A 13,905-nucleotide genomic window follows, 5' to 3' on the forward strand; every position below is an offset into this window, starting at 1 on the left:
AAAAGATATGAACGGGATGTATGCCCCCCTACGTTAAAGCGATCGCACACGCCTCACCGGGGGTGATTGTTTTAATGTAGTGATACATATAAGAAATGAGAAAGGAGCACGTTATCACAAGGATTTAGCCCCCAAGTGTGAGATAAACCCAAGGATAATATACACAAAACACAAAGCACGAGGTGACTTCGCTTTCCTCGGGGTCAGTATGCTGTATGATAATTCATGTATATATATCATATGTATGTATGCATAATTGTTCTTCATTCCCCAATCAAGGAAGGTCACCTAGAAGAAGGGAACACATGTGTCTTTTGAGTCAACATGAGAGAGATCGAGAGATCTCAATGCTTTGCATCGTCCTCAAGTAGACAACACTAAGGACAACAAATAGAAGAATGAGAATAACATATAGAAGAAGTAACACAAGAGAGGAGAAGAGAATCTGCTATGCTAATGTAACTAGTCTAGCATGTCATCTACCCCCCGATCTTGCTGATCAATGTTTTGGGAAGGCAGGGAACACGCTAGAGGAGGAACATCCAACATAGAAGATGGAGCTATCACAAGATCCAAACAAGGGCTATGTTCATGTTCCGAGCCACATTGTTCTTGTCTAGGAGCTAGGATAAGTGCTTTAGAAAATTCGTTAGATAAATGGTTATCAACATCAACAAGTTCATATTCACTATTAGAAGCAAGAGGAGTAACATGTTCATCATGAATAACATTTTCATCTATAGCATCATCAAGATTTATAAAAATAGGATCTTTAACTCGCATAGGATCAAGACCATCATGCATCTTATGTTTAGGAGATTTAGGTTTAATGTCCGGCTGAGGAGAAAATGGAATAATGCTTGTTGAAGGTGTTTTTGGAGATTGTAAAGTTTGAGAAACAACTGCCTGAGCTCTAAGATGACGCTTTCATCGGCGTTCACATGCAGAATGATTTCGTCTAGTCTTAGTAGGAAGTGGAGAAGATTGAGGAGGAGGAATTTTCTCATCCTTAGCACTTGGGTGTTTAGGTTGTGGTCTCTTATGCTGGATAATAGGAGAAGAAGAAGGTCTCTTCTCTCTATAAAAAGAAGGAGGAGGAACTGCTCCATACAAAGGAGGAATTTTCGGTTTAGGGAGAAGACCAAGTCCATCATGACGAGAAGGTATAGGTCTACTCTTAGGAAGTTTATTAGGTATAGACATAGTCACATCCATAGGGGTGGGTTGAGATTCTTCTTGAGGAAAGACATTAGTTTTATCTTTCAAAGGAAGAACTTCCTTCTCAAGAATGATAGGAATGTCAAGTTTAGGTGTTCTAGGTTCACTTAGAGATAAGATCATATCTGTTTTCCACTTTTTGATAAGATTTGAAAAGATGATCACTTCGCGGAGGAAGAGATTGGAATTGTTTAGGCCAAAAGTAGTCTATAGGAACACTAGAAGTTCTTTCAACTAGTTTAAAGAGACTATGATTGACAGTAACAACTTCACCATTATGGGGAAATTTCAAACACTTATGAATAGGAGAAGCAATAGCTTTCATGGAAGATAGCCAAGGATAGCCAAGCTTCACATGAAATTGTTCAGAAGATGGAATAATAGCAAAGTTCACATCAAGAGATTTGTTATGGACCTCAATAGGCAATGTAATAGAACCAATTACAGGAGAAGAAAATGCATCAAATAATTTCACAATCACATCTGTTTTGTCATATATCACTTGATTCAATTGCAAAGTAAAAAGAAATTCTTCAGTAATAACATTAATCATGCACGAAGGATCAATAAGCACTCCACGGCAAGGTGTATTCTTGACTTTTGCAACTATGTATAAAGGACCATCAGGTGCCCTAATGGTTTCGCTAGAATCAAATGTGATGGAAGGTTCTTCAGGGATTTCTTGCTGCTCTACAAAGTTAATCACATTCGGAGTCATAGACACAAGACCATCAGATGAAAGAGAGGAATCATTAGCCTCAATTGCATTAGAGGTATGAGAAGGTAATGGATCAGTGAAAATCTGAAGATTTTGATTAGGAGGAGCTACAGATGTATTGCCTTTATCATTCACTCCAGAAATAGAAATAGTATTATTATCAATCAAATCTTGAATTTTACCCTTTAAACAAAAACATTTTTCAGTATCATGCCCAGGCTGACGATGAAACTGACAAAAAGCTTTGTTATCAAAATAAGGTGAAGTAATCTTTGCAGGATCAATTTGTCTTATAGGAGGAAGAGTAAGCACATTTTGTTCCAATAACTTATTCATAATACTATGCAATGATTCATTCAAAGGAGTATACTTTCTTTCTTTCTTGAAAAATTTAGAAATAGGAGGCACACCTGATGCTGCATTCACATTGTTGTTGATGATGTTTTCATTGAATTTGATGGAATCTCTGTTCGGTTTAAACTTCCCAAATGGTTGTTGACTGCTATCACCCTTATCACTCGGATCCATAGGATGTGATTGTTCCATTTGACTCACAGTCAGTTGATAATTGTGAAGAGTGGCGCACAACTGTTGGAAAGAAGTAAACTCAGAAAATAGAAGTTTGTCTCGAATATCTTTTTGTAAATTAGAAATAAAGATTCTTTGAATATCATTGTCAGGCACTGGAAAAGAAATTTGAGCATACAAATGCTTATATCTACCAATGAAATCAGTCACTTTTTCTTTAACACCTTGTTTACAATGCATTAAATCAATCAAAGTAACTTTAGGACTTATATTGTTTTGAAATTGTTGAATGAAAGCATTTGCAAGTTGTTCGAAGGAAGTAATAGAATAAGAAGGCAATGAGCAATACCATTGTAGGGCTTTGTCTCTTAATGTTCTAGTAAATAGTTTTGCAAGCAACCTTTGGTCATAAGCAAAATCGGTACAAATTGTTTGAAAAGTCTTAACATGTGTTAGAGGATCTCCTTTACCATTATAAAGTTCCAAATGTGGGATTTCAACATGTTTAGGAGGAATAGCTCGGACAATGTCAAGAGAAAGTGGGCTCGCAACATCAAATGTGGGCACACTAAACTTAGATTGATTCATAGAGGCAATTTGTTGTTGTAAAGAAGAGACAGTTTGTGCTAGATTGTTAATGGTCGCTTCAGTCGAAGAATTCATATTGGATGTGTTAGATTGAGATGGAGGTGTTATGTTATTGAAAGAAGGTAGAGAGTAAGGTGGTGGGACTCTATGATAATTAGTCATAGGAAATGATTGGACGGGAGGAACACTACAAGGAGGAATAGAATGATTAAATGAATTGCCCCCTTGCATCATGTTCATTTGTGATGATATAATAGGCACACTCATTGAAGGAATGAATGAAGAAGTCAGATTGAATGAAGGAATAGGGTTAATTGAAGAAGAGGGATTGCCCCCATGACTGGTGATCACAGGAGGAATGTCTTGTGTAGAAGTAGCCATTATGTTTGATGTAAAAGTAGGTATGCTAGCAATAGAAGTCGTCAAAGGAATAGAATGATTGTCTTGAGTAGGAGGTTGTGTATAACCTAAGGTTTCGGCACAACTCTTCATAGGCATCACATTTGAATCCACAATGTGTGCAATACCACACAAAATATCAATTCCATTCTTATCACTTTGAAGCATACATTTTAGACCCTCAATTAAAGGAAGAGCTTGACTATCAGGGTATTCTTGAGACATCCATTGTCGAAAATCCTCAAATTGGTTATCCAATTTTGAAAGTTGTTCTTCAGAAACCTCATGGAGAGCTTCTTCATCATTAGGAGGATTAGAGGAATTACCCATGTCCTCGTTAAAAAGATCATTCAAATTAGGTTCCATCTCCTCAGTAGTTAAACCTCGGAAAGACTTTATTCTACGGCTTCGTCTAACGGGAATAGTGTAAGTAGGGCTTATTGTTGTAAAACTCATGTACTAGAAAGAGAGAGAAGATTTTGAATTTAGAGGTAGCAATTTTCAGTAAAATCAGCCAATCTTCTGGATTTAAGCTGTTAAATGCAATCACAATAGTCTCCTGAAATTTCAAAAAAAATGTCCAGGACCGTGGCGCCCGGAGTGCAACACGGTCCCTGCAAATTTTTTCGAAATTTGCAGGGATGAAAGGTATGGTGATTTTAGAGCTAATCCGAAAAAATTGAGTGATTTTACGATCTGTAGATAGGCCAAATTAAAGTTGCAAATTCAAAATTGAACCCTATCAAGATTATCGAAAAATGCAAAATTTGAATTTTTGAAAAAGAGAGGGAAACTGAAATTTTGAATTTTATGATTTTAGAGGGAATGTCAAGAGCAATGCAAATTTTGAAATTCAAAAATTGACTCAATTTCACGCAAAATTCAATTTTGAAAGCGGAAATCGAAGTTCTTGTAATTAAGCACTTAATTTCAAAAGTCACAAAATGCAAGAATTTGAATAAAGTACTGAAATTTTTAATGAATGATAACACACTTTTCAGATTTATGATAATAAAAACGCAATTTTGACACAAAATTTTAATTTCAATGATTTTTGAATGATTAGAAGCCTTAGACCAAGCAATCGCAAGACCAACTTTGACTGTAATTTTGAAAGTGTTATAATTGACAAAATCAGCCAAAATTCTGGATTTTCGTAGGAAAATACAGCAAGATCTTGCTCCTGAAATTTTGGAAAAAATGTCGGGGACGATGGCGCTCGGAGTACAACACGGTCCTCACAACTTTTTTCCAAATTTTCAGGGATGAAAGATATTGTGATTTTATTGCAGAATCCAAAGTTACAGCTGATTTGGAGATGTTTTGATCAATGAAATTGTCGGACAAAGGTTGAATCAAGAGGGTTTCAAAAATTAGGGTTTTGACACTTAACCACTTAATTTTCAGAATTAAAGCACAAATATGAATTGAAAATTTGTAATAGAAGGGCAGATCTGAAATAGGCATTAACATTTAGACATTTCGCAAGTTCAATTACTAAAAAGAAAATTTAGGGTTTTTATGCAATCACCTCTAAAATTTTGCAAAAGATCCAATCATGGAAATGTAATCAATTTTTTCAGATCTAAGCATGAAAAATCAGAAAGGATGTTCACGTTGGGTTCACCAAAATGTAAAGCGGAAAATCGTGATTGAACCCTAGTTGTTCCCCCCTCTTCCAACTCCGAGGAGAGAGAAGGGAGGTTCGCTAGGATTCGATGGTTTTCACTTAGGGGAGAGACTTTACATTCAAAAGAGGGGTTGAAACTCATAAGATCCAATCCCACGCAATGCAAGATTGGATGCTAAATGAATTTCAAGGGGTAGGAAAGCAAGGCTACCCTCTTTTGTAAAGAATGTTGTTAAGGAAATTAAGCTAAGCATGCATAGAAAGTCATAAAGATTCGCTTATAAACTGAGTTCGGGTTATAGGATGAAGCTGCGGACCTGGAATTAGCAGTAAAATGTCGATACGGCGCTGTCCTGCAAATTTGAGAAAAAGTTGTCAGGACGATGGCGCCCGGCGCCACGGTCCTCCGAAAAATCCGCGAAACGAAGGGGGATCTGTTCGTCTCTACACAAGGATTCCAGATCTTCAATTTCAGCCGCGTACCTGCAACCTACACACAGAAAAGTGAAGATGATTGGGGGGTTAGGGATTGGGGGTTTGCCTTTAGGTCAAACCCTGGTTTTGGAATTAACCAAGAAATGAGCAAGAGCTGTAAATGTAAATGACTGTAAAACAAGTACTAATACCTTGTTCTAAGGATGTTGGTATCCTTATGTGCGAAGGTTTAGATGTTGTATGTTGTATGTTGTAGCATGTAGTATATGATCTCCTCTTCAATGGTTGAATCCTTGACTTGAATGCAACACTTAGCCTTGAATGGAGACTTGAAATGATCAATTGCTTGAATGCTTGAATGCTTGAATGCTTGAATGCTTGAATGCTTGAATGTTTGAGTATAGTTTCCACGCCTTTTTCATCCTATCACCTCATTCCCCCAAATGGGAGAGGCAAATGTAGTTTATATACTTGTCATTTAGGGCTGATAGACTGATTTTCCCGACCTTAGGTTGACCAGGGAAAGTTAATTTCCAATTTGCAAACAAAAAGACCCGAGCCCCTTAGGAGACCGGGCCCAAAATAGGACCCAGGGACTAGGGCGTTGGGCGCCCTGGTCCTGAGGGACCAGGGCACTGGGGGCTCTGGTCCCACCTCCCGGGACATCAGGGTGCAAGGAGGTTCAGGCCAGGGTACTTGAAAAATGCAATTTTCAGTGTCGCGAGCAAGTTTTGGGGTCTCCATTCAGGTTGCGTGTTGCGTCGCCATCGTGAAGACCGAAATGCAGTCGAAATTGCAAGTGTCGCAATTTTAGGAGGCTACAATTATGGTGATAAATATTTCATATTATTTGTGGATGATTAGTCAAGGATGATGTCAGTAATGTTTTTAAAATAAAAATCAGAAGCTTTTCAAATGTTTAAATGGTACAAGGCAAGAGTTGAAAATGAAACAAGAAGACAACTGAAATGTCTTAGATCAGATAGAAGAGGAGAGTTCACATTTGATGAGTTCAACTTATTCGGTAATGATCATGGTATAAAATGGTAGGTCTCTGCACCGAAAACTCCACAACAAAATGGAATTGTTGAGAGAAGAAATATATCTATTGTGGATTGTACCAGAACCCTGATGATTGAAAAGAAAGTGCCACAAACATTTTGGAGAGAAGAAATAAGCACTGTAGTTTACACCCTGAACCAAGTACAACTGAAGAAAGGTACTTTGAAGACACCATATGAAATCTAGTATGACAAGAAACCTAATGTAAGTTATTTTAAAATCTTTGGAAGTAGATGCTATGTACACAAGAATGATAGAAATGGCAAGTTTGATCAGAAAAGTGAAGAAGGAACATTTCTTGGTTATTCTTCTAGAAGTAAAGCATTTAAATGTCTGATCAAATCATCTAACAAAATAGTAGAAAGTATAAATGTGAAAATTGATGAATTTGCAGAAAGAAATGATGAAGGAAACTCCAAAGAACCAGAAGATTATGATAAATTTGTCTATGTTCAACTGACAAGTCCTACCAAGAAAATTGTAGAAGGAAATGAAGAGAATATCTAGTTACCGAGTGATGAAGAAGATCATACAGAGCCTACTGAGCTTGTATTAGCCAAATATGTCAGAAGACATCATGCACCAAGTCAGATTATAGGAGATAAGGATGATCTAGTGATGACAAGGAACAAACTAAGATAGAACACATGTCTGATATTTGAATTTGAACCAAGAATAGTGAAAGAGGCATTTAACAGTGAAGATTTGATAAATTCTATGATAGAAGAGATTGATCAAATCAAGAAAAATGACACATGGACACTGGTCCCAAGACCGAAGGACAAAAATGCAATCGGTACAAAGTGGATTTTCATAAACAAATTGAATGAAAAAGGAGAGGTCATTTGAAATAAAGCAAGACTAGTTTGCAAAGGTTATGCCCAAGAAGAAGGAATTGATTATGGTGAAACTTTTGCACTTGTGGCAAGACGTGAAGGAGTAAGAACATTCTTGGCATATGCTGCTTACAAGAATTTCAAGGTATATCAGATGGATGTCAAATCTGCATTTCTAAATGGAATATTAGAAGAAGAAGTTTTTATTGAACAACCTAAAGGATTTGTTGAAAACAAGAAGAAAGATCAGGTATGTAAATTGAACAAAGCTTTATATGGTCTGAAGCAAGCACCTAGAGCATGGTATGAAAGATTGCACTCTTATTTAATCAAGATTGGTTTTATAAGAACAAGTGAAAACAACAATATTTACATGAAGAATGATGAAAATGGAATACTGATCTCAGCCATATTTGTTGATGATATTATATTTTGTGGGAATGACTCTTTATGTAAGAACTTTGGAAATGAAATGAGCAAAGAATTTGAGATGTCATTAATTGGTGAGATAAATTATTTTATAGGTTTATAGATACTACAAACGAAAGATGAAATTTTCATTACTCAATCCAAGTACATAAAGAAAATCTTGAAGAAATTTGGAATGGAGGATTCAAAACCAGTAAGTACTCCTATGACTACCAACTATAAATTATCAAAGAATGATGAATCTACATCTATTGATGAGACACTTTACCGATCCATGATTGGTAAGCTACAATATGTTGTTCACAATAGGCCAGACATAGCACAAGCAGTAGGTATAGTTGCAAGATTCTCTACAGATCCTAAGGGAACACATATCACAACAATCAAGAGAATTTTTAGATACTTGAAAGGCACCGAGGATTATGGCTTAGTATATTAGAAAAGAAATGAATTTAATTTAAAAGTTTATACTGATGCTGATTGGGCAAGCAACATTGATGACAGAAAAAGTACAAGTGGAGGAGCTTTCTTTTTAGGAGAAAGACTAGTGAATTGGCTTAGCAAGAAACACGGATGTGTTTCACAGTCAACAGTAGAAGCTGAATATATTGTAGCAACATTGAATTGTACCAACATAGCATGGATCAAACAACTGTTGGAAGGTATAAATGAGAAAGTTACCGAGCCAGTAACTATATTCTGTGACAATACTAGTGCCATTAACATTTCAAAGAATCCTATTATTCACTCTAAGACAAAGCACATCTCTATCAAATATCATTATCTTAGAGAAGAAGCTCAAGAGAAGAAAGTGGTGTTGGAGTATGTTAGCACAAAGGAACAAATAGCAGATATCTTCACCAAGCCACTGCCAAGGGACACTTTTGAGTATCTTAGAAGTAAGTTAGGGGTCCTACCCCTATCTTCTACTCACTGATTGAGTTTGGTGAAAGCATCAATTTGATGACTCTATAGAATATCTTTTTAGGAGTTGATGCTGATTTACACACTTTAGGATATTTTCTAAAGGTGTACAGGAAACAATATAGGGAACAGGAATTGAAGACATAAATGCTCTGATCGAGACTAAGTTGACACATAACATCAGGAAATCACTTCATACAAGAAGAAATTTTGTTTTAAGTTCTTTACTTTTTGGCATTGTTGTCAAAGGGGGAGAAGATAGAAGAAAAGAGGAGAAGTCTAATGTATGGGGGAGAATTCTGATGACAAGGGGAGAGCATTTCAGCATTTCAGAATCTTACAACAATCCAAATCAATCAGGCCAAATCAATCGGTTTTGCCATCAATGCCAAAGGGGGAGATTGTTGGCATTTGGCATTATAACAGACAAGGAGAGATTGTTGGCATTTCAATAAGGATATTGAGAAGTGTTGGCATATGGACACTCCAATGAGACATTGTGTGTGATTGAAGGTTTTGTCATTGATGGCAACCTTGCAATCCTATGGCACCAGCAAGACATTATACTGGCAAAGCATTATAAAGGCAACCTTGCAATCCTATGGTACTGACAAGACATTATACCAGCAAAGCATTATACAGGCAACCTTGCAATCCTATGGCATCGACAAGATATTATACCGGCAAAGTATAACATAGGCAAGATAGTGCATTGACATTAGAAGTTCAATCTACACCGGCACCGGCACAGAAGATGTACACTGGCACAGAAGGAAATATGTATACCGGCATAGAGGCCGACAGGATTTTTGATATGTAATATTTTGTTTATTATTGTAAGCCGACTTGGCAAATTGTAAAATGACTTGTATATAAAAGAGATCATTGTAGTCATTTGTAGGATATGGATAGAATGCAATAAATAAATTATAAGGCAGACCTAATGTGTGAATTGTAGGTCAAGGGTATATGTAAAGAACAAAGCAAGAACCGGTACTGAATCTAGCATTGAAGATGCTATTGTAAAGCAGTACAGAATATTGGATTGGTGTAAATCCTCATTGTAAGTCATTGTGACTTCTTATTGAGCAGTGAGCTCTAGGCAGTTGGCCTTCCTGCATGTGCAGGCCCCTATTGTAAGTAATATTCTCTTATTGGCCAGTAAGTGAATATTGTGGGTCACAAATCCCACCGAGGTTTTTCCCATACCGGTTTTCCTCGTTAAACATCTTGTGTTATGGTGTTCTTTTCATGTGGATGCTTTTGATTCTGTTATTTGCATTAATTCTTGCATATCGGTATACTGTTACTTTATATTCTATATAGTTAGTTTTAAGAAAATTACATTACCGGTCAGATACTGATTCACCCCCCCCTCTCAATATCTGTGGGAACCCTAACAATTGGTATCAGAGCTTGGTCCTCTATTTTTAGAAGCCTAACAGCTTGAGGAAGATCTTGACACCAGTAAAGATGGAAAATTTGATGAAGCAACTTGAAGGAGCTCTTACTGACTATGATGTAGAGAAGTTGAAAAATATCAAATTAGAAGATGATTTAAAAGCAGCTCAGGACATTATTCAGGCACTTCAAGAAAATCTTACTATTACAAGAAAGAAGAGAAGAGAACTTTGTGAAAAATTGCAAAATGAAAATGATGAAAAGGAATCACTAAATGATATGATAAGCAAATTGAAACAAGAGATCATGACAACAAAAAATGAAATGCAGGATATTACTATGAGATTCTACAAAGAGATTGAGGATAGAAAGAAGAATGAAGAAGAATTGACCAAAAGACTAAGTGATGCAACAAATGAGAACACAAGACTTAGCTATGAAAATGATATGTTGAAGACAAATCTGATGCATACTCAAAATGACTCGAATGAACAAATGAGACAAAAAGAGATCTTGGAAAGGGAATTGGAAACTGCAAATCAACACAAAGAAAAATTCAAGAAAAGCTCAGAAGAACTTGGTACCTTATTGAAGAATCAAAAACCCAAAGGTGACACTTCTGGAGTTGGATTTGAAGTTGGAGAAAGCTCCAGTACTACAAATACCCAGGATCAAAGCAAACTGGTAAGACCCTCTAACACTTACAAATTCAATGGAAAATGCTTTAATTGTAATAAATACGGTCATAGGTCAAATGAATATAGATCTAGGAATTATCAGAACATCAATCCTCCCACCGATCAATGCACCAAATGCAACAAAATTGATCATAACTCTGAAAATTGTAGAATGAATGTAAGATGTTATGTTTGTGGAAGATTTGGTCATTTATCAAATAAATGTAGAACACAAACTGACATAGGTTATGGGAAAGCTATTCAGAAAAATAATGTAACTTGTTATGCATGTAAAAAGATTGGTCATATTGCTAAATTCTGTAGAAGTAAAGGTACACTGGTAGATAATAAAAGTACTAGCTTGAAAGGTAAAGAAAAGGTTGAAGAGGTTAAGCAAGAATTTTCAAAGCAATGGATTAAAAAAGGTGATCTAAATATTGGGGTTACTCCTCCATCAGTAGAATCAACAAATGCTTCACCGACAAGACAATATGATGCTCCACCAGCAGGACAGAGCAATGCTCCACCGGGAGGATGTTCTTCATCAAACTGAAGAAAATTATCTTGAGGGTTTGGCAATTTAATGACACATGTGCTATTATTCCCTCGGTTAGAGAAAAGAAGTTGAAAATCTTTCATTACCAGCAAATAAAGTTGAGTTAATACATTACTGGCAAACTATTAATGTGGTTGGTGACAAAAAAGACTTTATAAAATAAGGTTTTTGGCTCCATTTCATTTCACCATGAACTCAAACTTTCAAAGAGCGCGAAGATTTCTGAGCTAAGGCATTCCGAGCAAAGAGGCAAAGCACTTCAGCAATCAATCCATCCAAAGGCAAAAAAAGGTATTTATCATCATGGCATCCTCCTCTGCACCTGAATTCATAGCAAACCCTACAGTAGTCGAGATTATAAAATGACCTAGGCCCGTGTTTCACCTAGTTCCCGAGGTAGCTAAGAAAGATGACAACACAAGTGCATTTTCCCAAATTCCAAAGGGTGTTGTTTATGCAAAAGACCCTAGAATGTATATTCATTGCAACATAGAGGAATTAGGTGATGAAGAAATCAAAAACATGTATAAATCTGTTATATGTGACAATGCCGGAAATGTGAAACCTGAACATAAAATTGTTGAAACCCTAGGATTCACTGAAATCCTCTGCATTCCTGAATTTCCCAAGAAAGTGGTTAGGATAGTTCTTAGCAGGGTACATGGCTCATTCTTTTGGCTTGACTCAGTGCATAAAATTACCAAGGTAGCTATGAAAGCAGTAATAGGGTTACCTTCCAATGGTACTAGACCCGACAAAACCAAGAAGGTCTCTATTGACCTAGTAACAAACTTAACTGGTGCAACATCCAACAAGAGATCATTGAGGGTTAATGATGTGACCGATACAAATGTTAGATTTGTTAGCATGATTCTAGGTTACAAAACAACTCATGCAAATAGGCTTAACTCTGTTTCCAGTTTATGCATAAAGAGTGCTTATGACATGGTTAAGGACAATGTGAAAATTGATATCTGTGAATGGTTAAAAGATGAGTTAATTGACAATTTGGCAAAAATCAAGAAGGATAAGAAAGGAACCTTTAGATTTGGAAATTTATTTGTATGCTTAATGCTACATATAACCAAACAGGCTCCCAATATAGGTAACAAGGATTTTGGATTTGACATATCGGTAGGAAAACAATTGTCTAACTTATTCAACAACATGGGTGAAAATAGAGAAAAGAATATCAATGAGTATTTTCAAGCACTAGAAAGGTCAGAATGAATAAAAGAATCAGACTATCATAGGAAATTGTCAACAAATACAAGGATGATATATGTTTTGTGATAAAAAAGGATGAGATCTAGATGGAAGTAGTCATCCCAAGAACAATCTGGGTTACAGAGATGGGGTATGAAACAGATGACCACATAGTGGAAACTTATGCCAAATCACTTATGGAAGCCCCCAATGAACCAAAGGAAGAAGTATTTGGTAGTGCTGAGACCATCCAAAGTCAAATTCAATCTAAAAAGAGAGTAAAGAAAATTGAGGCATCTATGAGGAAAGGAACTAGGCAAGCAAAAGCCTTAAAAGATGATGTATTAAAGAAAACCGGCATAACAGAAGAAGAGTTGGCAGCCCAATAGCCTGAAACTCATCTATCACCGGTAGATACCTCCTCAGAAGGAGATATGCCAACAACTTTCAAAAGAGTTGTTAGGAAAAGAGACCCCTCACCAGTATCCACTCCTTCACCTAGAAGGACAAGACAAAAGCAACAAGCTGTAAGGTCTCCAGTCAAGAAAGCCACACCTAAGAAAAAGATGACCCCCAAAAAGAAGAAGAAGACAAACACTGACTTGGCCCCTTTTGACATATTGTTGAATGAGATCACAGAGGAATGTAAATTGAAAAACATAGGGAAAATCTATCACACCCTATCAGATGATGAGGAAGGACAAGTTGAGGAAAGTGTTATATTACACATGGACATGTATAAAAAGTTTTTGATGCAAGTCCTAAATGAAATTCCTGATGAATTATATAAAAGACTTGAGGCTAGAAGGCAAGGAATAATTGAGTTGGATAAGAAAGTTAAAATAGAAAAATTACTTGCAATATACCCGGTCAACTCACCTAAGGAAATTGATGATTTGATAGCTTAGGCCAACCGGACAGTTTTTTCCACTCCACACCAGCAAATATCACTAATGGCAGGTAGAGTTATTGAAGTTTCAAATGAAACAAAAGATGGTCGGGATAAATTCTTGGTTGAAAAAGAAAAACAAGAAGAATATAGGAATCCCAAGCCCATTCTAGTATATCAAAAGGACAAAGGGAAAGGTAAAGTTGGTGGACTACCAAGTATCAAGATTAGAGATAACTTACCCCCACCTCCTTTAACTACTCCACCAATAAAAACAACAACTACAGAAGATCAACTGGTAGCTGAGAGCATGGACACAGAGGATAATAATCCTAATCCTGAAGTTCTATATACTGTGAATGTTGATACTCAAAAAATCAACATAGTGGTAGATAAGGATACCACAGAT

This window comes from Cryptomeria japonica, chromosome 11 (genome assembly GCF_030272615.1).
Source record: "Cryptomeria japonica chromosome 11, Sugi_1.0, whole genome shotgun sequence".
Lineage (NCBI taxonomy): Eukaryota > Viridiplantae > Streptophyta > Pinopsida > Cupressales > Cupressaceae > Cryptomeria > Cryptomeria japonica.